At 46.5% G+C, this 22005-nt stretch overlaps 2 long non-coding RNA genes across 5 annotated transcripts; both read left to right on the top strand.

The window, feature by feature from the left end:
• Window positions 1-4263: 4263 nt before the first annotated feature.
• Window positions 4264-8515, top strand: LOC134433572 (uncharacterized). Of its 3 annotated transcripts, none has more exons than XR_010031641.1 (7): window positions 4264-4543; window positions 5073-5137; window positions 5757-5820; window positions 6510-6585; window positions 6707-7016; window positions 7357-7474; window positions 8069-8515. It is a non-coding gene; the product is annotated as an uncharacterized LOC134433572 (long non-coding RNA). The 3 variants fall into 3 exon arrangements; XR_010031642.1 differs by having other exon boundaries at window positions 8135-8515; XR_010031643.1 differs by having other exon boundaries at window positions 6707-6966.
• Window positions 8516-20102: 11587 nt separating this feature from the next.
• LOC134433573 (uncharacterized) lies at window positions 20103-21084 on the top strand. 2 transcript variants are annotated; one of them, XR_010031644.1, is made up of 3 exons: window positions 20103-20191; window positions 20581-20738; window positions 20860-21084. It is a non-coding gene; the product is annotated as an uncharacterized LOC134433573 (long non-coding RNA). The 2 variants fall into 2 exon arrangements; XR_010031646.1 differs by lacking the exon at window positions 20103-20191 and adding an exon at window positions 20223-20308.
• Window positions 21085-22005: the final 921 nt, after the last annotated feature.

Here is a 22005-nt window from a genome sequence, read left to right on the forward strand (position 1 = left end):
GTGTGAGGATGATGGGGGCTCGGAGCAGCCCAGGTGTGAGCTGTTAGGATGATGGGGGCTCGGAGCAGCCCAGGTGTGAGTGTGAGGATGATGGGGGCTCAGATCAGCACCAGGTGTGAGTGTGAGGATGATGAGGGGCCAGGACGAGGCTGTTTTAGGGGGAGGCTTTGCCTCAGCTCCCTTTTGCATGGAACTGCTGAGTGGAGGGGTTTATGGGCCGCTCCCGGCGCTGTCTCATGGAAGGACTGCGAGAGCTTCCCACAGGGTCGGGGGGACACCTGGATCCGCGCTTGGGTACGTGGAGCATCGCTTAAAGGAGGTGCCGAGGGACAAATCTTTGTGCCGGGGAGCAGCAGCCGAACAGGTGAGCCCGTGTGGGTTTGGAGCGGGGAATTTTCTCCTTCCCCTTTGCAATTTCATCTTGCTAGTCCCTCCCCGGTTCCCCAGGAACAAAAATGGAGCTTATGAAGACAAAAGGAATTAAGGAGAAGGAAGCAGCTCCTCTTCTTTTATTGTCTGCGTTTGACCTGAGGGGATCCCTCTTGACTTGTGGATTTAAGGGTGTTGATTGCAGGAAAAGCTGCCTTTTCCAGGCTGTTAGGGGTATCCCGGGGGTGACAGGGAATCCTTGCGTTCTATTCTAAGGGGAATGGGAAAAGTATTCTTGTGGCATTATGGGTTTGATTTGAAGGCAGCCCACCCCATTTTCATCACCCTCGGGTTTAAATGGAGGGGGCAGCCCTTGTGTCCCTCCTTTTGAAGGGTTTGAATGGAGGTTGAAATCGCCCTTTCCCATCAGTCGAAGGCTTTCATTTGGGGAGCGCCCCTTCTTTTCTGCTCTCCTAGGGGGTGAAATTTTAGGGGAGAACGCATTTCTTTGCCCTTGTTGAAGTGAGGTGCGCCCCGTCTGCGGTTTCGGGGTTGGCTTGCGGGAAGCCGCAGCTCCGGCAGCGTTTGCAGGGCTGCAATGGGGCTGTGCCGCTGCATTGGAGGGCGCTTCTCGTGCCCGCGGCCCGGCCCGGAACGTTCCGGCTCGGGAGCGCTGCTGGCACGGCCCGGGCAGCTGCCGGGGCGCACGGGGGATTCGGCGCGGCCGGGCCGGCCAAGGGCGGCAGTGGCGGAGCCGCGCCGGTGCGAGCCGCGCGGAGCCGAGGGGAGCCGGGCCGGGCCGGCCAAGGGCGGCAGAGGCGGCGCGGGCGCTGCTGCGCCGGCCCGGGCGGTGCCGGCCGCTCCGTCCGCTCCGGGCGCGGGGCTCGGGCGCCGCCGGTAGCCCCGGGCCCGGTGCCGGCCCCGCCGGGCAGGGGCAGCGGGCGGGGCTCCCCGGGGCGGCGCCGGCCCCGCGTGCCGGAGCAGCCGCCGCAGGAGCCGCTTTCCTGCCGGGAGCCGCGCTCCGTCCGGGGCCGGCAGCGAGCGCGGGGTTCGGCCGCACCAGGTTCGGCGGTGCCGTGGCTCGGAGGCGCTTTGGAGGCTGGGTGGCATCGCTGGGTTTGGTTTGCAGCGGGTGTCCGCTAAGGGATACGGTGTTCTTCCTGAGGGGCACGGTTCTCGGTGCCGGTAGGGATGATAATGGTTTGTTTTGGATTGGGTTTTGTAGTCGGATTTTTTTTTTTTTTTTCCCGGGTATTATGTTTAGAAGGGAGCGCAGTGGTTTTTACGGGTCGTAGCGTGAAGCAGCGGTTCGCATTTTAATTCTGTTGCGGTGGCTTTTATTAGCGTGAGTGTGTAGTGTTTGTTTTGGGGGGCTTGAGGTAGCGTCCTGTCGTTCATAGCAGCGGGTTTTTAATCTTTATAATTGCATGTGTGTTTATCGTCTTCCAGGGCTTTTATTTGTTTGGTTTATTTGATTGTAGTGTATGTTTTATGGCTACGGGTAATTTGGGGGACATTGTTTATGGTTACGTTTGTCTTTAGTCTTTGTGTTTGTTTCTAGGTGGTATTTTTATTTTGATAGCTTGAGGCACTATGGGTTTATTCAGTTGGGAATAATTTTTTGGTTGCAGATTTAAGTTTATCTGGTTTTTGGTATTATTCCTGTTGTTGGTTTCTTTATTTTCTTGTTGTTGTTGTTGTTGTCTTTTAATGTATTTGAGTATTGTTTATCAGGGTTTTCTTTGGGAACATGGGTATTTATATGGTGGGTTTTTAAAGTATTTATTTATTTGGGTAGTTAATTTCTTAGTTTTTAGTGGTTGAGATGTTTTTCCATTTTGTTAATTAGTTCAGGTTTTAAAGTTATTTTTACAGAGGATTGTTTATTCCTTGAGTTAGTGTAGAGGTAGAATTTTGTTGGGTTTTTTTTTTTAGTAACGTCATTCAGGGTGAGTGGCACTGGCTTGAGTTTAGTAGATTGGTTTGACTTTTTTTTAGTACTTTTTGTAATTTGCTGTGTGTGTTTCTATAGGATTTTCTTTTATTTTGGTTCCATTTTTCTGTCGTGATGAGAATTGTTATTGAAAAGAGTGTTCTTTGTTTTTTTGCTGACACTTGTTTGGCTGTTGGAGGTATCTTGATGTTTTTGGAAGACATTGGTGGGAATTTGACGCTGTTTGTTTTGTCGTTTCATTTAGGAATTGGATTTTAAATATGCAATTATGACTCTAACTATATTGAAACAAAAGAAATAGATGTGTAGCAATGGGAATGAGCCAATTTTATTTTTATATATTCGGTCAATTTTTAAAATTTAACATGTAACATAAGTCATTATATGTTACAATAAGTTATTCTAATTTTAATAGAGTATTGTGTATGTTTATAGATATATGAATAGAGAATATAAATGTAAATACAACCCAAACAAAAATACAAATATATAAATGTATTGCAACTATATGCAGATATATAAAAAATTAATATTAAATTGTAAATGTAAAATAACATAAATTGATACAATATATAATACAAGTAATACTGCATATTATATTTTATGAAAATATATTTTATTTTATGAAAAATATTATCGGAAATGGATATAAAATAGATATAAATACGGATGTGATATATCTATCTATCTATATCTATCATTTGTTGTATATTATGATAAATATTAATATAAAGAAATATTTAGGTAGTTTAAAATAATGGATGGTTTTGTTTTTTCTTTGCCAAAGCAGGGGTTTTCGTGTAAAAATTACAAATACAAATAATATAAAGGTAGAAATATAAGTATAGAAATATATCATAAACACATTAAAGATTTATATAAAAATTAGAAATATAAGGAAAAATAAGTTGTAGCAGTAGATATGGTAAATAATTTAAAAAATATTTCCCGTATATTTTTTGAATAAGGTGCATATTATATATAGTTATTAATATAATGCATCAATATAAACGATAAATATATATAAAATATCAACTATCTGTAAGAAGGAATAAAAGCTCTATGTCACGTGCAGCAGTAGAAAATTTCAGGCTCCCAGGGAATAAATAGTTTTCTTTAAATCATTTTCGTTTTGGATTTTTTTTTTTTTTACTCTCGGGTAGCCTGAAAGTTTCTACTGCTGCTTTTTTATTCTAAAGGTGGAAAGGTAAACCAAGATTAGAAATACAAGAAAGGGGAAGGGAAAGGGAAGGGAAAGGGAAGGGAAAGGGAAGGGAAAGGAAAGGAAAGGAAAGGAAAGGAAAGGAAAGGAAAGGAAAGGAAAGGAAAGGAAAGGAAAGGAAAGGAAAGGAAAGGAAAGGGGAAGGAAAGGAAAGGGGAAGGGAAGGGGAAGGGAAGTGGTGAAAAACAGAGTGAAAAAAGTAAAAAGAGTTGGAGGGAAAAAGAGAGGGCATTGGAGAGGAGCGGTGCTGCCTCAGGTCCTTCCCAGCCCTGGGGCGAAGGACCTGTTTGATGCCCAGGAGGGACTGCAGCTCCCGGTGGCGGGGGACGGAGCGGTGGCTGTCAGCCCGAGACTACAACTCCCGGCAGGCCATGCTGCTGGCGCGGCGTGTGACGCAACGGCTGACGCGGCACATGAGTGGCTGGCGTGCCAGGCGGCCGCGCGGGGCTGTGCGCGCGCAGCTGCCGGCGCCTCTCCCGCGCGGGACAGCGACGCTGGAGGGGCGCAGCCTCCGTCTGGCCGCCCGCCCGGAGCTGAGCAGCGCGGAAGGAGCGTCCGCCCGGTTCCTCGGCCGCACTCAGCGGTGCCGGGGGCGGGGGCGCTGCCGCCCGCCGATGGCGGAGGGCGAGGCGGTGCTTTGCTGCCGCGGGCCGGGAGCTGCAGGAGCCGCCCCGGGCGAGCGGCGCCGGGCGCTGCCGCGGTCCCGGTGGGGCGGCCGCCCTCGGGCTGGCGGAGGCGCCGGAGGAGCCCCCGAGCTGCAGCCGTCTCCCTCGGGCTGCTGCCGGTGCTGCGGGCGGAGGCGGCTCCGCCGCGTGTTGGGCGCTGCGAGCAGGGAGCGCTGCGGTATCGCCGGCATGACGGGGTTGCTGCCTGCGTTAGTGCTCGTGGCTCTTTGTGCCGTGACAGCGGATGGAGCGGCGCTGAGCGGTAAAGCCAGAGATGGCCGGGAGAATGCCCAGCGCAGGGAGCGGGCGGGCTGTATGCTTCGGATGGCACAGGTGCGAGCTGCAAAGTCACCCCCCCTTCCGCCCCTGCCCTCCCGAGCCCCAGGGAAAATGCTTTCCAGCATTGTCGAGCTTCTGAAAGACAAAACTTGTGATCTGACACTTGCATCCAGAAAAGGTTTCTGTCTAGATTAGCAAATGCCTCAATTGTTCTTGGTTACATCCCATGACCGGTTTTAGGCAGCGACTTTATAATGCTTTTAGGATTTTCTTGTACAATGGTGAGAAAATAGGCAGGTCTGATAGTGGTTTCACTTTTTGTTCTACTTCACGTTCCGTAAGATTCTTTTATGCAAGCACTTGTTTTAAAATTCTACTGTAAGCGTTTATGGTTCACTTTTTTTTTCTTTGCAGCACCCGTGACTTTTTTTTCCCTCTAAATCAGGAGTAAATATAGCTGAGTAAAATTACCTTGATTTTCTTCCTTCTTTTTTAACTGAATTGTTTTTATTAAAAATCCTATTTGAATATGTAGAAAAAGTGGGGATGTCTTGTAATATATCGTAGCTTTTCTTGTTTACAGGATACTCAGAAAATATGTCTCCCTTAGAGTCCCACAGAAACGTTCTCAGTGCGATCTCTATCAAGGTATGTATTTACAAGTAAGTGGTCTCTTTAGATATTGGCCTGTGAATTACCTTTTCCTGTAATACAGAGCTTGCGTTCTGTGGGTTATGATAAAGCTGTAAAACATGTCAAAATGGTTTTGCAAGTCTGAATCGTTGAAGGCAGCAAGAAGTGGATTTAGAGCCTGTTCTTGAGCAGACAAAGGGAAAAAGTGTGGCTTTGATGCTGAACTTGTCATTTTTCATTTGACTTGTCTTGCATTATTTAAGAGTAGAGAGAACTAGAAAAAGAGAGAAATCGAATTGGTTCTTGAGCACTCCTCAAATGCTCACCATGATCCAGTGTAGAGCCGAAGGGAAGGGTGATGGAACAGAGCTCTGTGCTTTAGAAGGAAATAAATTTAAAGCTGACCTCCGCACAGAGTCTCACTAACTTCTGTGGTTTTAAAATACAAGATAAGTTTAGGAAGTGTTGGAAGTTAGTGTTTTGGGAAAGAAATGGCAGTTCCACAGAACATTCCATTGAACAGAGGCTCTGGGAACGATTCATGTTGTAAGTGCTGTCACTGCAATCAGTTGGTGGTTCAGCCTTGAAACGTGCACCTGGCCTTCTATAAAGCACTGTTTTGTTTGCCTTTCAGTGCTATGAGTCTTGATCAATTGGAGAAGAGCCCAAGAGAAATTTTTCATCCCTTGATATAAAAGGTAGGAAGTGACTTTTTTGGTTTGGTTCTTTTTCTTTATTATTTTCTGGAAATAAAAGTAATTAAGTATAGGTACTACTGGTTTGTTTCTTCCAGTAGCAGGTGATAATAATAGTAGTAGTACTAGTAAAAATCATAATAGAAATAATAACAATAGTAATGTAATACTACTTAAACTGTCTTTATCCATTGGACTGGCCATTTCAAATCAAAACTTCTAAACACAAATCAAACCATCATCCTTGTAGAATCTTTCACAGCAGTGGGCTAAAGATCCTGGTTTTGTTGACAGCATTTATTGGTTCTGGAAGAACAAGAGGGAAGTACAAGCCTAACTACTTCTAGCTCACAGACCCGTCCAGTGAACCCAGCTTTGTGTTTTGGTGGGCTTGTGATGACTTTGAAATCAATTGCTCATTCCAGTAAAAAAAATTCATGTTTTTTTGAACGTGACAGCAGAAATAACTTTAGGCACCAACTGAATAATAATAGATCACCAGTTTAAGTTAAAAATTCATGCTATACTATCAAAATTTAAAGGTAAATTATTATGTATTAGGTGATGGTATAAAGTGTATGTTCTAATGTGTAATGCAAAGATACATACGTACCTGAAAGTCCTTAGAGGAAACAAATTTTTATGTCTGCTGTTTGATTATTTACCATACGATATTTGGTTTCATTTCCCAGGAATCAGTGAATTTTAACTTTGGAGTCCCCTATGCTAAGGATGCTCAGCTTACAGGTGATGAAATGTTCAGTAATGGTGAGTTTTTCACCTTCTCTTTAATTGCTATGCTGATCTGAATAAGAAAAAAAAAAAACAAAAGCAAGGGAAAAAAAAGGATGGTTTATTATCTTTTACGCTGTTATGTTTGTTTCCTCAGTATTTGCTGCAGCTCTGCTTACCCAAGCTTTGGGTTCCTTCTGTCCCACTGGGAGTTGCCCAATTTGGTTGCATCTGGTGAAATTCACCCTGAGACCTTACAGAACCAGCTCCAACTACATGAGAGCCATTTGCAGTTCTCTCCAGACGCCTGGAGAATGGGCGACGTTTCTGAGGATCCGGCGAGCGTGCTTCTGTCAAAACTCAGTCTGTGAAATTCCTGGGGAAAACCCTTCTGTGTCCTGAAGGGTTCAAACTCTGGTGAGGATCCAGTTATCAGGTGCTCACCTGGATGGTTCCAGCTGCCAAAGGTAACACTTGTACTCTTGCCCTGTAGTTTACATCTATTGTATTTTTGTTATTTTGCAAGATTTTTTGTCTTTGCAAAATACTGTGCATTTCACTCTTTGGAACCTCTCAGATGGTTCTTTGGTGCAGCACCACCCCAGGGGACACTTGGCTGCTGTCCTGAAGGGGTTGGTGGCTAGAATTGTAAATCCTGGAGAGTTTGTGAGTCTTCTGTCCCCAGGGAGGTGTCATGCTTTGTTTACTTTTGTTCTGTTGGTTAGGCGCTGCTTCTCGTTGCAAGTATGAATTTCAAACTGCCCTGTTCTTATTTTAACTGTTTTCCTGGTTCTCTCCGCCCGGCAGGGAAAGACTCTCGTGTCCTTGTCGTCGGGCTCGGTGCTGTCCAAGAAGATACGGGGACTAAAAAAATCATAAGAAGCAAAATACGACTGCAGGGAAAAGAAGCTGGAGAGAACAGAAGGTGATATTGTTATCCTTACCCTGTATTAGAGACATCCGCTGCGCTTTGATGCTGGCAGCTGCCAGGGGCTTGTTAGCTCTTTGTAGGCAGGTGTAGGTGTTCACTTGTAGTTTTTTTCTCTGGACAAGTCAATTCAAACTTTGCTAAGCTTATATTTGCAGATTACTCTCTAGCACAGTCCAGCATGACATTTTTGAATGTTGTAAAAATACCATGTTACTTGGAAATTGCTAATGAAGAGAAGCTTTAGGGGAAGATAAGATTTCAGGGTTGGAAGATGTGAGAAGAATTTTGTGGGGACGTTAGACTGAAGTAAAGCACACTTGAAGCTGGACTGGCACGCTGGCAGGTCCCCTATTAAACAGTAGTGCTGAGATTAGCCTGGGGGTTGCCCGTTGTTTCTGTAGAAATCAATGTTTCCTGGTCTTCAGAGGGAAGCTGCTTTGAAAAGCTGGAAGGTGCAGCATGCTGACAATCCCCGTGCTTTGGATTAAAAGTAGATTTCAGAAGGGTCCTAAGCTTTTGTCTTTTCCTAGAAGTCGATGTAATCCTATCGAGGAGTTTTTAATTCTGTGTTGCCATGTCATCCATCAGAGCCCTGTTGTACTAATCTTCATACAAGTACAAAACAACAAATCAGACCCTGTCCCAACCACTTAGAGCCCAGAACACGATTTCCTCGGGCTGCCATTTGTGTGCCATCGGTACTCACCGTGGAAGGGAGCTGGGGATTGTTGCAGCTGTTGGGAACGAACTGCTTCTCGTCACACAGAAATGGAATTGGGACGACGCCTCGGCCAGCCCCTCTGTGCCATCGTCTCCTGAATCTGCAGCAGAGCAGTTCCAGTCCATCCGGGCACGTGTAATCCAGTTCCTGATGATCTGAGCACACAGAGCAGCGCTCAGCTGCTGTGGGGGGCTCAGGGAGGGCAGAGTGTGCATTGTCATCTTCCTGAACCTACAGACAAATCAAAGTGAGAAGCCACAGCGTGGAAATCAGTCACATATATGCTAAATAAAACTTGCAGATTTTTTTAAGAATTGTTGTTGCTTGTTCTTTGTTGTGCTTCAGTGCTTAGAAAACCTCCCTTTAAAATCAGTTAAATTCATCAGTTGAACCTTTGTTTGCAGACCTTCACTGAGCAGAATTCATTGCTGACTCAGTGCACGCTGTGCCGGCCTCCCGGGAGTGTGAGGAGCTCATGTGTGCTACTTTTTGCTTTAGGACGCTCTAAGGTATTTATTCCTTTTGGGATACATGATGAGAATTCCCAAGAGAGGTAGTTATAAAGTATGACATCGGGAAAAAACCTGTGTGGTTGGAATGTTGTTGCTGTCAAAAGTTAATTTTTTTTTAGCCAGTAGTTAGCTTTTTGCTTTATTTTTGTGGTATCAGTATTTTATTGTTTAAAAAATTGCTTCAAAATAACTTCTGTGGCTGGCCATCAGTACCTTGTTCAGATTTGCCTATTTGCTTGTAGCTAAAATGTTCACGTCTTGTTTATCATTCTATTTAAGAAACTGCTGCCCAGCCAACTAATAACTGAATATCTATCTGTCTGGGACATGGGGAGAGGATTTAGGTAATATCTTTGTTTCCAGAAAAGAGTTGTAGTGTAGTTTCTAAATAGAGGAGAAGAGGGTGAAGACTCTGGGCTCTGATGCCGTTGGGGCACCCCAAGGTCCCCAGGAGAGGGAGCCCCACTGGGGTGCAGGAGCAGATGTGTTCTCATGTAATATAGAATAAATTATAAATATAAATATGAAAATTATAAATATGAAAATATTTTTTAAAATCGTTACATAAAGCAGGCTTTTTTTATTTGTCAATAGGCAGGGTTTTGATTATAAAAATTATAAATACAAATAATATGAAGGTAGAAATGTAAGTATAGGAATATATCATAAATAAATACAGATATATATATATATATAAAAAGTTTAAAAACAAGAAAAAATTAGTTGTAGCAGTAGATATGATACATAAATAATAATTTAAATCCATTTCTAGAATTTTATGTATATTATATGTAATTAATAATACACTGCATCAAAAGAAACTAACTATAAATGTGCGTATAATTATACTAAGTATAAAAATATTTCAATATCGTTTGAAAGAAGGTGGTTTTTTGTATTTATTTGGCTAGAGATGGGGGTTTTATTTTGAATAAAAGAAATATTATAGAAATATAAATCTAAATATAGAAATATACAGTCAATATAGAAAGATATTTATAAAAACACGAACGAACGACGCCGCCTTCGGCCGAATGCAACGAGCTCAGCCGAACCAAGGCGAGACCGGCCGAACCTGACGGCCTCGAGCGAACCGAGGCCAGGCTTGCGAGGCTGCCTGAATCGAGCCGAGCTCAGCCGAACCGAGCCCGCTGCTCTCGTGCGCGCTAATTAGCGCGAGCGCGGTCACAGCCTAATGAGCTCCTGCGGCACGCCGCGCTCCCGATCGTGTCCGTGCGATGGCCGGGCCGCCCGCGGGACGCGGCAGCAGGAGAGCCCCGAGCCGGGCGAGTTTAACGTGAGGCGCCGCCGCTTGCCCGCTCTCAGGGAGCCGAGCGGAGTCGCGTCGAGCGCACTGAGCGGCTCCGAGTTCGGCCGAAGCGAGGCGAGCCGAGCCGCGCCGAACGTACAGAGCGGCTCCGAGTTCCGCCGAAGCGAGGCGAGCCGAGCCGCGCCGAGTGCGCTGAGCGGCTCCGAGTTCTGCCGAAGCGAGTCGAGCCGCGCCGAGCGCAGAGAGCGGCTCCGAGTTCGGCCGAAGCGCAGAGAGCAGAGCCGCGCTGAAGAGGCGAGTACAGCCGAATGCAGCCGACAATAGCCGAGTTTAGCCGAGCAGCTGTGAGCCTTGAGGTGAGCGTGCATCATTGCCGGTTTGGGATTGAGTGAAATGCACTAAGGAAACCAGCTTTGGGGAGGGAGGCAGGGAAATCCTCTCTTAACGTTTACCAATTCTTCCGTCAAACTCATCACGGCAGCACAGCGTGAAGACTGAAAGTGTAAGAAGATGTGGAGGGAAACAGAGAATCTGACAGGAGCATGGAATGCACAAGTGCACGAATTTTGCTTTTTGCTTGGATGTAAATTCAGAAGTTTTAAGGAATTTGGGAAGAAGAAGGGACATTTCAGAAGAAGAAGTTGTTGTTGTTACAGTCCTGGCAAAATCTTTTGTTCTAGCTAATAAAAGAAGTTAGTTTAAAAAACAAACAAAAAAAAAAAGTGGTTTTTTTTTCTTCACTGTTATATTCATTGGTGGTATATGGTGTGTTGTTTTATTTCTTGGTGTTATTAACTCTGTGTAAATTGTTTTTTGCGTGAAGCTAACTTTGGATGGGTTGTTTTGTATTTGAGGTAGGATTAATTTCAATAGGTTTCTTTCATAGACTTCTGATAGGTATTACTGGGATTTTGGTTTTGTTTACTGTATGCATAAACATAGAGATTTGGTAGGGCCAGCTGGGCTGCTGGAGTTTTGGGTGTGAATTTATTAGATGGCTTTTGTTAAACACAGAATAATTATAGAAGGTAACAGCAAATTACTCAATTACCCAATTTATCCAGCTAAGTAACCTTACCACAAAGTTTTATATCTTGCCAGTTTTCTGTTCTTCTGCTCCAAGTAGTTGTTGCAAAAAAGAAAGTACTGCTATTTTTCTGAAGAACTTTCTTCTCTAACAAGCCCTTTACTCCCCTTGAATCTGAGTCAGAGCTAAACAGCTGCAGCTGCTCTGAGGGCTTGGTGGGATTAGCTCCCTCCCTTTTCCTGGGTGGCATGGGAACGAGAGGCGGGCACCACCAGGGGTTATTAACCCCAGCCGTGGCTGAGGGGCTTCATACCCTGTCTGGGATGTGTTGGGGTAAGAGCTCTCCTCCCATTTCAGCGAAGAGGCTCTTTCATCTCGTCTCAGCTTGTTTTCAGCAGGTGTTGCTGGCCATCTAAAGCACAGAGGCTTGGAAGATTCTGTGAAGAAAACAGCATAGAACACAGGGAATGTTTAGGTTTGTGATTTTGGGTTTTGTGTTTAGGGGTGGTAAGGTGCCTTTGTAATTTTTGGTTTTGCTCTGTTTTTTTTTTTTTTTTTTTTTTTTTTTTTTTTTTTTTTTTAATTGAGGAGTGAGACTCCCTGAAATACCAAGCTGTGTCAAGCACAACAAATTTTCAGCAGATTCATGATGTCTTAAGAGGGATCTGCCCAGTGTCCAAGATGATGTTTGAGACTGAGGCTTCTGATGAGTTGAGGATTGTGATGGGGAGAGGGAGGGTGAGCACGTGTCCAGTTAGGAGTTATTGTGGATGGAGGGAGGTTTGCAGGCAGCAGGGTGAGAAAGGGTGTTTATTTGTTTATTTGAGGGCCCCCCCACACAAGGCTGTTCAGAAGCCTAGCAGAGGCATTCCCGTGTGTTACAGCACACAAGGTCATCCACTGCACTCACAGCAATGCCATTTAACTTTGCCTTTCTCTTACCCAGGTGCCACCCCTAATGAAGGCCACAGCCTTGGAATCAGGATGAAGCTGGAGCCTGAGGGAGCCAGGCACACTCAGGAAAGGGCAAGTAGCTGACTTGCAGGGATTTGGCCCGCGTAACTCTGGATCACACTTTGGTTTCGGTTTACTTTATTGTAGCTGACCAAGAGGCTCCTCGGCACTCATGAGGCCCTCGGAGGCAGACTCATTTCAGGTGCAACGTGGATCCACGTCACCGATCATCCAAAAGATAAGTCGGGGGCCATGGCCTGGAGATGAGTGAATAGTGGGTTGGGAGTTCTTGGGGCAGATTTAAAAATGAGCAGAGGGAAAGGCAATCTTGTCCAAGGGCCTCTTAGGACAGCTAAAGGGAGAGGCTCTACTTTTGATGGCAGCTTTCAGGCGGGCAGTGCAGAACAGCTCCGGTGTGCGTCGTGTTGTCCGGTGTGCCGTGTTCCCTAGTGTGTCTTTGGGGTCCCTTTTGCCCTCTTCCCTCGAGGCCCCCACCACAAGCATGATGTGTCGTGTTTCACGTCCCCCTGTTTGTCACGTTCTGTGTCACGGGTGTCTGCAGGTGTTTGTGCCGGAGCTGTTCTGCCCTGCTGCATGGCGTGCTTCAGTAGGACAAACCATGGGGAGTTGGAATTTGTGACGTGGGCTGTACTTGGGCTCTAGCTGCTCTTCCTAGATTGACATAAGGTGTTTGCAGCTTGTGAGTTACCCTGGTGGTGTTTGACATATGTTCTAGCTTTCTTTCAGGTGTAGCTGCATTCCAGGTGTCGCAGAGGGTCAGGGTTAGGAGGTGCCGGGCCTTCTTAGGAGCGCGGTGAGTAGCAGAGTGGTGGGGTTTTGACCGATGCGGTGCCAAGGTCAGGCACTGATGTTTGGTTCTCTTTAATCTAGCTGTTTGAGAGACACCAGCCCGGTGCCAGCAGGACCTTCCCAGCTGACGAGGTGGCCTTTCTATGCACCTGAGACAGACTGGCATCCCCAGATGTCTGAGAGATAAGTAGAGGGCTGTGACCCACAGAGGGGATGAAGGCATGGTGCTGGTTTGGGAATTACTGGCAGGGGTTTTTGGGTCCGATTTGGAGGTGGGGGGTGTTCATGAAGTGGCCCCTTAGGCCCCATACAAGCCACGTCTCACTTTTGATCCCAGTGCTGAGGAGCGCAGGGCAGAGCAGTCCCGGTGTGTCTCGTGTCATGTGTCTGTTGTGCATTATGTGTTGTTTGTGTATGCAATGTCTTTTACCTTAGGGGGGCCTGTCATAAACCTTGGCATCCTTGTTAGCATCTGTGATCACTGCATTCCCTGGCCTGGCATCCAGGCCACAGAACTTTTGACTGGGGAGCTCAGACAGGCATCAGACTCTCTTCTCTCTTTGGAAGCATCCAGTCAGGTGTCTTGTCAGGTCTTGTTCTGAGCTGTACGGACAGCTGTGCCCCACCTGGATCCATTGTGGTGGAGTAGGACTTGTAAGAATGTGAGGGCAGGCAGAGGATTCTGAGCATAGGATTCCTAGGCATCGATCTTTGCTGTTCTTGGAATAAATCCTTCAGTTAGCATCTTCTTCCTCCAGGGTTCTCTGAGCCTCATCAGCTGACCGTCAGTTTGAACTCAGTCATCTCCTTTTGCATTCTCTCAGTCCTTGCAGCCATTTTCCTTGCCAAGAGATTTCTGTTCCTGTTGTGTCCCTGTTGTCTGTCCTGTCCTGCCTGTCCTGATTCACGGGTGTCAGCACACGTATGTGCCGGAGCTGCTCTGCCCTGCCGCACAGCCTGGTGCGATAGGAGAGGGCCCGGGGACTTGGAATGTGTAATGTGGGGTGTAGTTGGACTCTAGGTGGGATTTGTAGATGGACACAGGATATCTGGAGCTCCTCAGTTATCCTGCAACAGTTTGACTCTTGTCCTACCTTTTTTTTCAGATTGAGATGGATTGAATCGGTGCCAGAGGGCCCCATCCCGTTGAGGGGATTGCCCCGAGCAGGTGAGGCCCCATTTGTCTCTGCAGCAGAAGTGTGTATGGTGACTGTGTTACAGCACTGTTCTTTGTCTTTCTTTTTAGGAAGTCAATCTGGATACCAGCAGCCAAGGTGAGCAGTGGAGAGAAATGGTTCTTATTGCTCAGCTCTCAAGAACAACAATTTTTCAGCAGATGGATCATGTCGCAAGAGAGGTCTGCCCAGTGTCAAGGATGATGTTTGAGATTGAAGCTTCAGGTGAGTTGAGGGTTGTGCATGGGAGAGAGAGGGTGATCAGGTATCCATTTAGGAGTTCTTGGGAGGGGGTTTGCAGGCAGCAGGGTGAGAAAGGGTGTTTATTTGTTTATTTGAGGGCCCCCCCACACAAGGCTGTTCAGAAGCCTAGCAGAGGCATTCCCGTGTGTTACAGCACACAAGGTCATCCACTGCACTCACAGCAATGCCATTTAACTTTGCCTTTCTCTTACCCAGGTGCCACCCCTAATGAAGGCCACAGCCTTGGAATCAGGATGAAGCTGGAGCCTGAGGGAGCCAGGCACACTCAGGAAAGGGCAAGTAGCTGACTTGCAGGGATTTGGCCCGCGTAACTCTGGATCACACTTTGGTTTCGGTTTACTTTATTGTAGCTGACCAAGAGGCTCCTCGGCACTCATGAGGCCCTCGGAGGCAGACTCATTTCAGGTGCAACGTGGATCCACGTCACCGATCATCCAAAAGATAAGTCGGGGGCCATGGCCTGGAGATGAGTGAATAGTGGGTTGGGAGTTCTTGGGGCAGATTTAAAAATGAGCAGAGGGAAAGGCAATCTTGTCCAAGGGCCTCTTAGGACAGCTAAAGGGAGAGGCTCTACTTTTGATGGCAGCTTTCAGGCGGGCAGTGCAGAACAGCTCCGGTGTGCGTCGTGTTGTCCGGTGTGCCGTGTTCCCTAGTGTGTCTTTGGGGTCCCTTTTGCCCTCTTCCCTCGAGGCCCCCACCACAAGCATGATGTGTCGTGTTTCACGTCCCCCTGTTTGTCACGTTCTGTGTCACGGGTGTCTGCAGGTGTTTGTGCCGGAGCTGTTCTGCCCTGCTGCATGGCGTGCTTCAGTAGGACAAACCATGGGGAGTTGGAATTTGTGACGTGGGCTGTACTTGGGCTCTAGCTGCTCTTCCTAGATTGACATAAGGTGTTTGCAGCTTGTGAGTTACCCTGGTGGTGTTTGACATATGTTCTAGCTTTCTTTCAGGTGTAGCTGCATTCCAGGTGTCGCAGAGGGTCAGGGTTAGGAGGTGCCGGGCCTTCTTAGGAGCGCGGTGAGTAGCAGAGTGGTGGGGTTTTGGCCGATGCGGTGCCAAGGTCAGGCACTGATGTTTGGTTCTCTTTAATCTAGCTGTTTGAGAGACACCAGCCCGGTGCCAGCAGGACCTTCCCAGCTGACGAGGTGGCCTTTCTATGCACCTGAGACAGACTGGCATCCCCAGATGTCTGAGAGATAAGTAGAGGGCTGTGACCCACAGAGGGGATGAAGGCATGGTGCTGGTTTGGGAATTACTGGCAGGGGTTTTTGGGTCCGATTTGGAGGTGGGGGGTGTTCATGAAGTGGCCCCTTAGGCCCCATACAAGCCACGTCTCACTTTTGATCCCAGTGCTGAGGAGCGCAGGGCAGAGCAGTCCCGGTGTGTCTCGTGTCATGTGTCTGTTGTGCATTATGTGTTGTTTGTGTATGCAATGTCTTTTACCTTAGGGGGGCCTGTCATAAACCTTGGCATCCTTGTTAGCATCTGTGATCACTGCATTCCCTGGCCTGGCATCCAGGCCACAGAACTTTTGACTGGGGAGCTCAGACAGGCATCAGACTCTCTTCTCTCTTTGGAAGCATCCAGTCAGGTGTCTTGTCAGGTCTTGTTCTGAGCTGTACGGACAGCTGTGCCCCACCTGGATCCATTGTGGTGGAGTAGGACTTGTAAGAATGTGAGGGCAGGCAGAGGATTCTGAGCATAGGATTCCTAGGCATCGATCTTTGCTGTTCTTGGAATAAATCCTTCAGTTAGCATCTTCTTCCTCCAGGGTTCTCTGAGCCTCATCAGCTGACCGTCAGTTTGAACTCAGTCATCTCCTTTTGCATTCTCTCAGTCCTTGCAGCCATTTTCCTTGCCAAGAGATTTCTGTTCCTGTTGTGTCCCTGTTGTCTGTCCTGTCCTGCCTGTCCTGATTCACGGGTGTCAGCACACGTATGTGCCGGAGCTGCTCTGCCCTGCCGCACAGCCTGGTGCGATAGGAGAGGGCCCGGGGACTTGGAATGTGTAATGTGGGGTGTAGTTGGACTCTAGGTGGGATTTGTAGATGGACACAGGATATCTGGAGCTCCTCAGTTATCCTGCAACAGTTTGACTCTTGTCCTACCTTTTTTTTCAGATTGAGATGGATTGAATCGGTGCCAGAGGGCCCCATCCCGTTGAGGGGATTGCCCCGAGCAGGTGAGGCCCCATTTGTCTCTGCAGCAGAAGTGTGTATGGTGACTGTGTTACAGCACTGTTCTTTGTCTTTCTTTTTAGGAAGTCAATCTGGATACCAGCAGCCAAGGTGAGCAGTGGAGAGAAATGGTTCTTATTGCTCAGCTCTCAAGAACAACAATTTTTCAGCAGATGGATCATGTCGCAAGAGAGGTCTGCCCAGTGTCAAGGATGATGTTTGAGATTGAAGCTTCAGGTGAGTTGAGGGTTGTGCATGGGAGAGAGAGGGTGATCAGGTATCCATTTAGGAGTTCTTGGGAGGGGGTTTGCAGGCAGCAGGGTGAGAAAGGGTGTTTATTTGTTTATTTGAGGGCCCCCCCACACAAGGCTGTTCAGAAGCCTAGCAGAGGCATTCCCGTGTGTTACAGCACACAAGGTCATCCACTGCACTCACAGCAATGCCATTTAACTTTGCCTTTCTCTTACCCAGGTGCCACCCCTAATGAAGGCCACAGCCTTGGAATCAGGATGAAGCTGGAGCCTGAGGGAGCCAGGCACACTCAGGAAAGGGCAAGTAGCTGACTTGCAGGGATTTGGCCCGCGTAACTCTGGATCACACTTTGGTTTCGGTTTACTTTATTGTAGCTGACCAAGAGGCTCCTCGGCACTCATGAGGCCCTCGGAGGCAGACTCATTTCAGGTGCAACGTGGATCCACGTCACCGATCATCCAAAAGATAAGTCGGGGGCCATGGCCTGGAGATGAGTGAATAGTGGGTTGGGAGTTCTTGGGGCAGATTTAAAAATGAGCAGAGGGAAAGGCAATCTTGTCCAAGGGCCTCTTAGGACAGCTAAAGGGAGAGGCTCTACTTTTGATGGCAGCTTTCAGGCGGGCAGTGCAGAACAGCTCCGGTGTGCGTCGTGTTGTCCGGTGTGCCGTGTTCCCTAGTGTGTCTTTGGGGTCCCTTTTGCCCTCTTCCCTCGAGGCCCCCACCACAAGCATGATGTGTCGTGTTTCACGTCCCCCTGTTTGTCACGTTCTGTGTCACGGGTGTCTGCAGGTGTTTGTGCCGGAGCTGTTCTGCCCTGCTGCATGGCGTGCTTCAGTAGGACAAACCATGGGGAGTTGGAATTTGTAATGTGGGGTGTACTTGGGCTCTAGATGGGATTTGTCGATGGACAAATGTTTTCTGGAGCTCTTAAGTTATCCTTCAACTGTCTGCCTCCTTTCCTAACTTTTTTTTCAGATGCACCTCCTGAGATGACTACAGTAGTGCTGGAGGTTCCATCTTCTCAAAGGGTATAGGGTTCAAGAATTCATCTTGCAGAGAGTTATATCAAGTCCTGGCTTGTATTGTATGTACCTATCTTGACTTGTACACGTGTGTACTTACACAGCATGTAAGTGTGTCGCCTTATATGGTGTATGCTTACACCCTGTGTACACTTGCACTGTTTTCCTCAGCTTATATATTGTGTGTACTTACATTGTGCCATTTATGATCGGAGCTGCCCTGCCCTGGCACGTAGTCACAGTTAGGTAGAACATTTATCAAAATTTTACTGGTCATCTGTGTTCTATGGGATTTTGGGTACAAAATTTATCGGTCCCGAGCGGGGACAAGTCCTGGCTGTCAGATAGCCACTCATTGACCCTTCCTGTCATCTCACAGGTCCCCGAGCCTGCTGATTTCCCCAGAATCTACCATTTGACGTCAGGGAGCAGCAGCCAGAAGATGTGTTACAGCACTTTCTTCTGCGTCTCGAGTAAGGGATGCAGTGAGCGTGTAAATGGAAAGAGTGTGTGAGCGTGTGTGAGAGCATGTGACTGTGTCTGTGTCTGCTCGTCTCTGCATGTGTGAGCACATGCTGACTGGATTTAAGCTTGTGTGTGTGACTTGTGCTTTCCAGGTTTTGCAACTCATTGTTAAATTTAGAATAAAAAATCCCCAGCTGGGTTACATTGTATGTTCTGACATGGTATGTACCTATGTTGGCTTAAAACCCAGAAAAACAGACGAAGATAGGCAAGAAAAAACCCAGGAAAAAACCCCAAGATGGGTGAGAAAAAACCCAGAAAAATACCCCGATGCTGGGCAAGAAGAAACCTAGAGAAAAACCTGAAAATGGGCAAGAAAAAAAACCAGAAAAAAACAGGAAAAAACCCTGAAGGTGGGCAAGAAAAAACCCAGAAAAAAACCCAGAAGAAAATTCCAACAAGGGCAAGAAAAGACCCAGAAAACACCCAGAAAAAATCGCAACCAAAGTATAAATATAGAAATGTGTTTCAAATATATGCAGATAAATAATTTAACAATTCTTTATATAAAATATAAAATAACATAAATCAACACAATCCGTAATACTGCATATATCTTATTATAGTGTATTATAGGATATTGATATAAAATAGATTATTTATGTGTATCGTATCTTATTTATATAGTTTGTTATATATTACACCATATTGATATACTGTATGTTTTTTTAAGTAGTTTAAAATAAAGGGGGATTTTGTTTTTTATTTGGCAAAAGCAAGTGTTTTAGTATAAAAATTATGAATACAAATAATATAAAGCTAGAAATCTAAGTATAGAAATAGACAATAAATAGCTAAAAGTTAATATAAAAATTAAAAATATGTACCATATCTACTGCTACAACTTACAGATTAATTCTTTTTTAACTTATTTTTTCTTATATTATGTGAATAGGATACATATTATATATTATTATATTCACATTTATGTTTATATTTAAGCATTATATTAGTCATGCAAGCTATAAGTATAAAAACAGTTCAATATAGTTTAAAAGAATAGAGCTTTTTATTTCTTTAGTTAGGATGGGATTTTTATTTTAAACAATAAAAGCATGATAGAAATGTAATTTCAAACATAGAAATATACAATCGATATAGAAAGATATTTATCAAACCAGAAAATATAAGTAAATATAAATAATAGGAACAGACAGAATATGTTATATAAATTACATGCTACATCAATGTCCACTGTAAAGATGCATGTGAAATTTTATATTTCTATTTTTCTTATTTATATTATGTAAACATGGCTTTAAATCAAGGGGGCTTGTTTGGTTCTGGTCGGGTAAGAGGCAGGTTTTTGGCATTTATTTCAGAGCAGTTTTTGTTGGGGGTCGCCCCTGTTATTTTTTGCCGCCTTCTCTGCCCGCAGCCCTGAGGCGCGCTGCGCCCCTGGCTGGGGCGGGCGGCAGTGCTGCCGCTTTGTGGGCAGAGCGCGGTACTGCAGCTCTCAGCCGCCAGGCAGCCGAGAGCCCGCCATGTTGGGAGTGGCGAGTTGCGGATGTCACGGAGTTTTTCTTGACCTTCTCAAGATGGCGGCGACAAGGGCTGGGAAGTCGAGGACCCGGCTCGGTCTAATCGGCTGCCTGCATGGAACACCGACGCCAGGGCGGCCCCGACGGCTTTTCATGTGGCATTTTTAGTGTCTAAGACACGGACTATGTGGTCAGCAGCGCTGCGGGCGTCCGTATTTAGGCGGGTTGCTGACAGGCATCTGCCTAATCGCCTATCTCTTCCGAGGGTCCTCTTTCACTCGCCAGCTTGGGAAGGGCACGTCGTGAATGTCGCGGACTTTCTTTGACCTTCTCAGGATGGCGGCGAAATGGGCGGGGAAATCGCACACCCCTGTAAATCTGCCCCCCTGTGGCCACAGAGCGGGATCGCATCCCCCGAGCCAGCGCCCTGCCCCTCGCCGCTGAGTGCCGGGGGCGGGGCAAGGACGCCGCTGCCGAGCGAGGGAAGGGCGAGGGGCGGGAGCTTGCGGTGGTCGGGCCAGGGTCTGTAAATGGCGGGGACGGGGGAAGGACATTCGGGAGTGCAAAGGGACGCGATGGCCGAGAAGAATGGCCGCGGCGGGGGGGGCCCGGCGGGACCGGTTTCGGCGGGCGGCGGAGGTGCGGTCGTAGCGCTCCGGGGCAGCGGACGGGGGCAGGCGAGCGGCATCGGAACAGGGCGGCAGCCCCCGAGCCCGCGCCCGCCCCGCTCCAGGCTCTGGGAGCGACCGCGGGCCGGACAATCCCGGCGGGGCGGCCCCGGGCAGGCGGCGGAGCGGGGCCGTGGCGCTCCCCGCCCTCGCTGCCGACAGCTTTGGAAGGTCGGGCCGGGCGCCCGTCCCGTCCCGTCCCGCCGCGTCCCGGTCTCTGTAAACTCCTCTCTGCCTTTGCAGGTCTGTGCTGGACAGTGGGAGAAAGGTCCGTGCTGGTTGCTGTGTCCTCGGTGAGCAGAGAGCTCTGACCTTGGCCGCATGGGCTGCTGAGTGCTGGAACAATGGGGATGCGCTTTTATTTATTTAGTGACCTTTACAGATTTATTCCCCTGTTTCAGGTGAGCGTGCATCATTGCCGGTTTGGGATTGAGTGAAATGCGCTGAGGAACCCAGTTCTGGGGAGGGAGGGAAATCCTCTCTTAACATTTACCAAAATCTTTTGTCAACTCATCACGGCAGGACAGCGTGAAGACTGAAAATGTAAGAAGATGTGGAGGGAAACAGAGAATCTGACAGTAGCATCGAACGTACAAGTGCACGAATTTTGCTTTTTTGCTTGGATTTAAACTCCGAAGTTGTAAGGAATTTGGGAATGAGAAGGGACCTTTCAGAAGAAGAAGGAGTTGTTGTTACAGTCCTGGCAAAAGCCTTTGTTCTAGCTAATAAAAGAAGTTAGTGAAGAAAAAAAAACACTTTTTTTTCTTTTTGTTTTTTAAACTATTATATTAATTGGTCGTATATGGTGTGTTGTTCTATTTCTTGCTGTTATTAACTCTGTGTAGATTGTTTTTTGAGTGAAGCTGACTTTGGATGGGTTGGTTTGTATTTGAGGTAGGAGTAATTTCAATAGGTTTCTTTCATAGACTTCTGATAGGTATTACTGCGATTTTGGTTTTGTTTACTGTATGTATAAACCTAGAGCTTTGGTAGGGCCAGCTGGGCTGCTGGAGTTTTGGGTGTGAATTTATTAGAGGGCTTTTGTTAAATGCAGTTTTTAATTTTTGAAATGTTTTTCAATGTAGTGGTTTTAAGGTGGTTTTTAAGAACTCGTTGTATTGTTTTATGTTGTTTGTAGTTGGTGTATGATAAGGGATGTGGTGTGACTTTTTGGACGCTATGGTTTTGGTGTTCCTAAGTTCTGATTTCTTTCTGGTTTGATAGTTTTTTTTATTTATATTTTTTGGGACAGGGGCATTTATATGGTGGGGTGTTATAGGCAATATTTTTTTAATTTAGTTCGTGGTATTTTTTAGTATTTTAATAATTTAGATTTTTTATTTTCATGGTTTTAATATTTTTTTAATTTTGTCAAATAGCTTTTATAGATTATATGTTATTATTTGTGCATAAAGGTAGAGGTTTTTTTTTAGTAATGTTTAGGGTCAGTTGTACAGTTTTGAGTGTAGTGAGTTGCTTTGCTTGAATTTTTACTGGGCGTTTTTATTAGCAGCTGTGTCATTTTCAAGGTGTATTTGGGTGTTTGAGATATTGGTGTAGGAGGCAGTTTATGATGAGAATGTGCGGAGGTTTAGGGCTACTTTCAAATCCCACTATCAGTTATTTACAGTTTGGTTTATTTCAGTTTTTATTGGGGTTCAATGTTGT

The sequence above is a fragment of the Melospiza melodia genome, unplaced genomic scaffold (genome assembly GCF_035770615.1).
Source record: "Melospiza melodia melodia isolate bMelMel2 unplaced genomic scaffold, bMelMel2.pri scaffold_206, whole genome shotgun sequence".
NCBI classification, from domain to species: Eukaryota; Metazoa; Chordata; class Aves; order Passeriformes; family Passerellidae; genus Melospiza; species Melospiza melodia.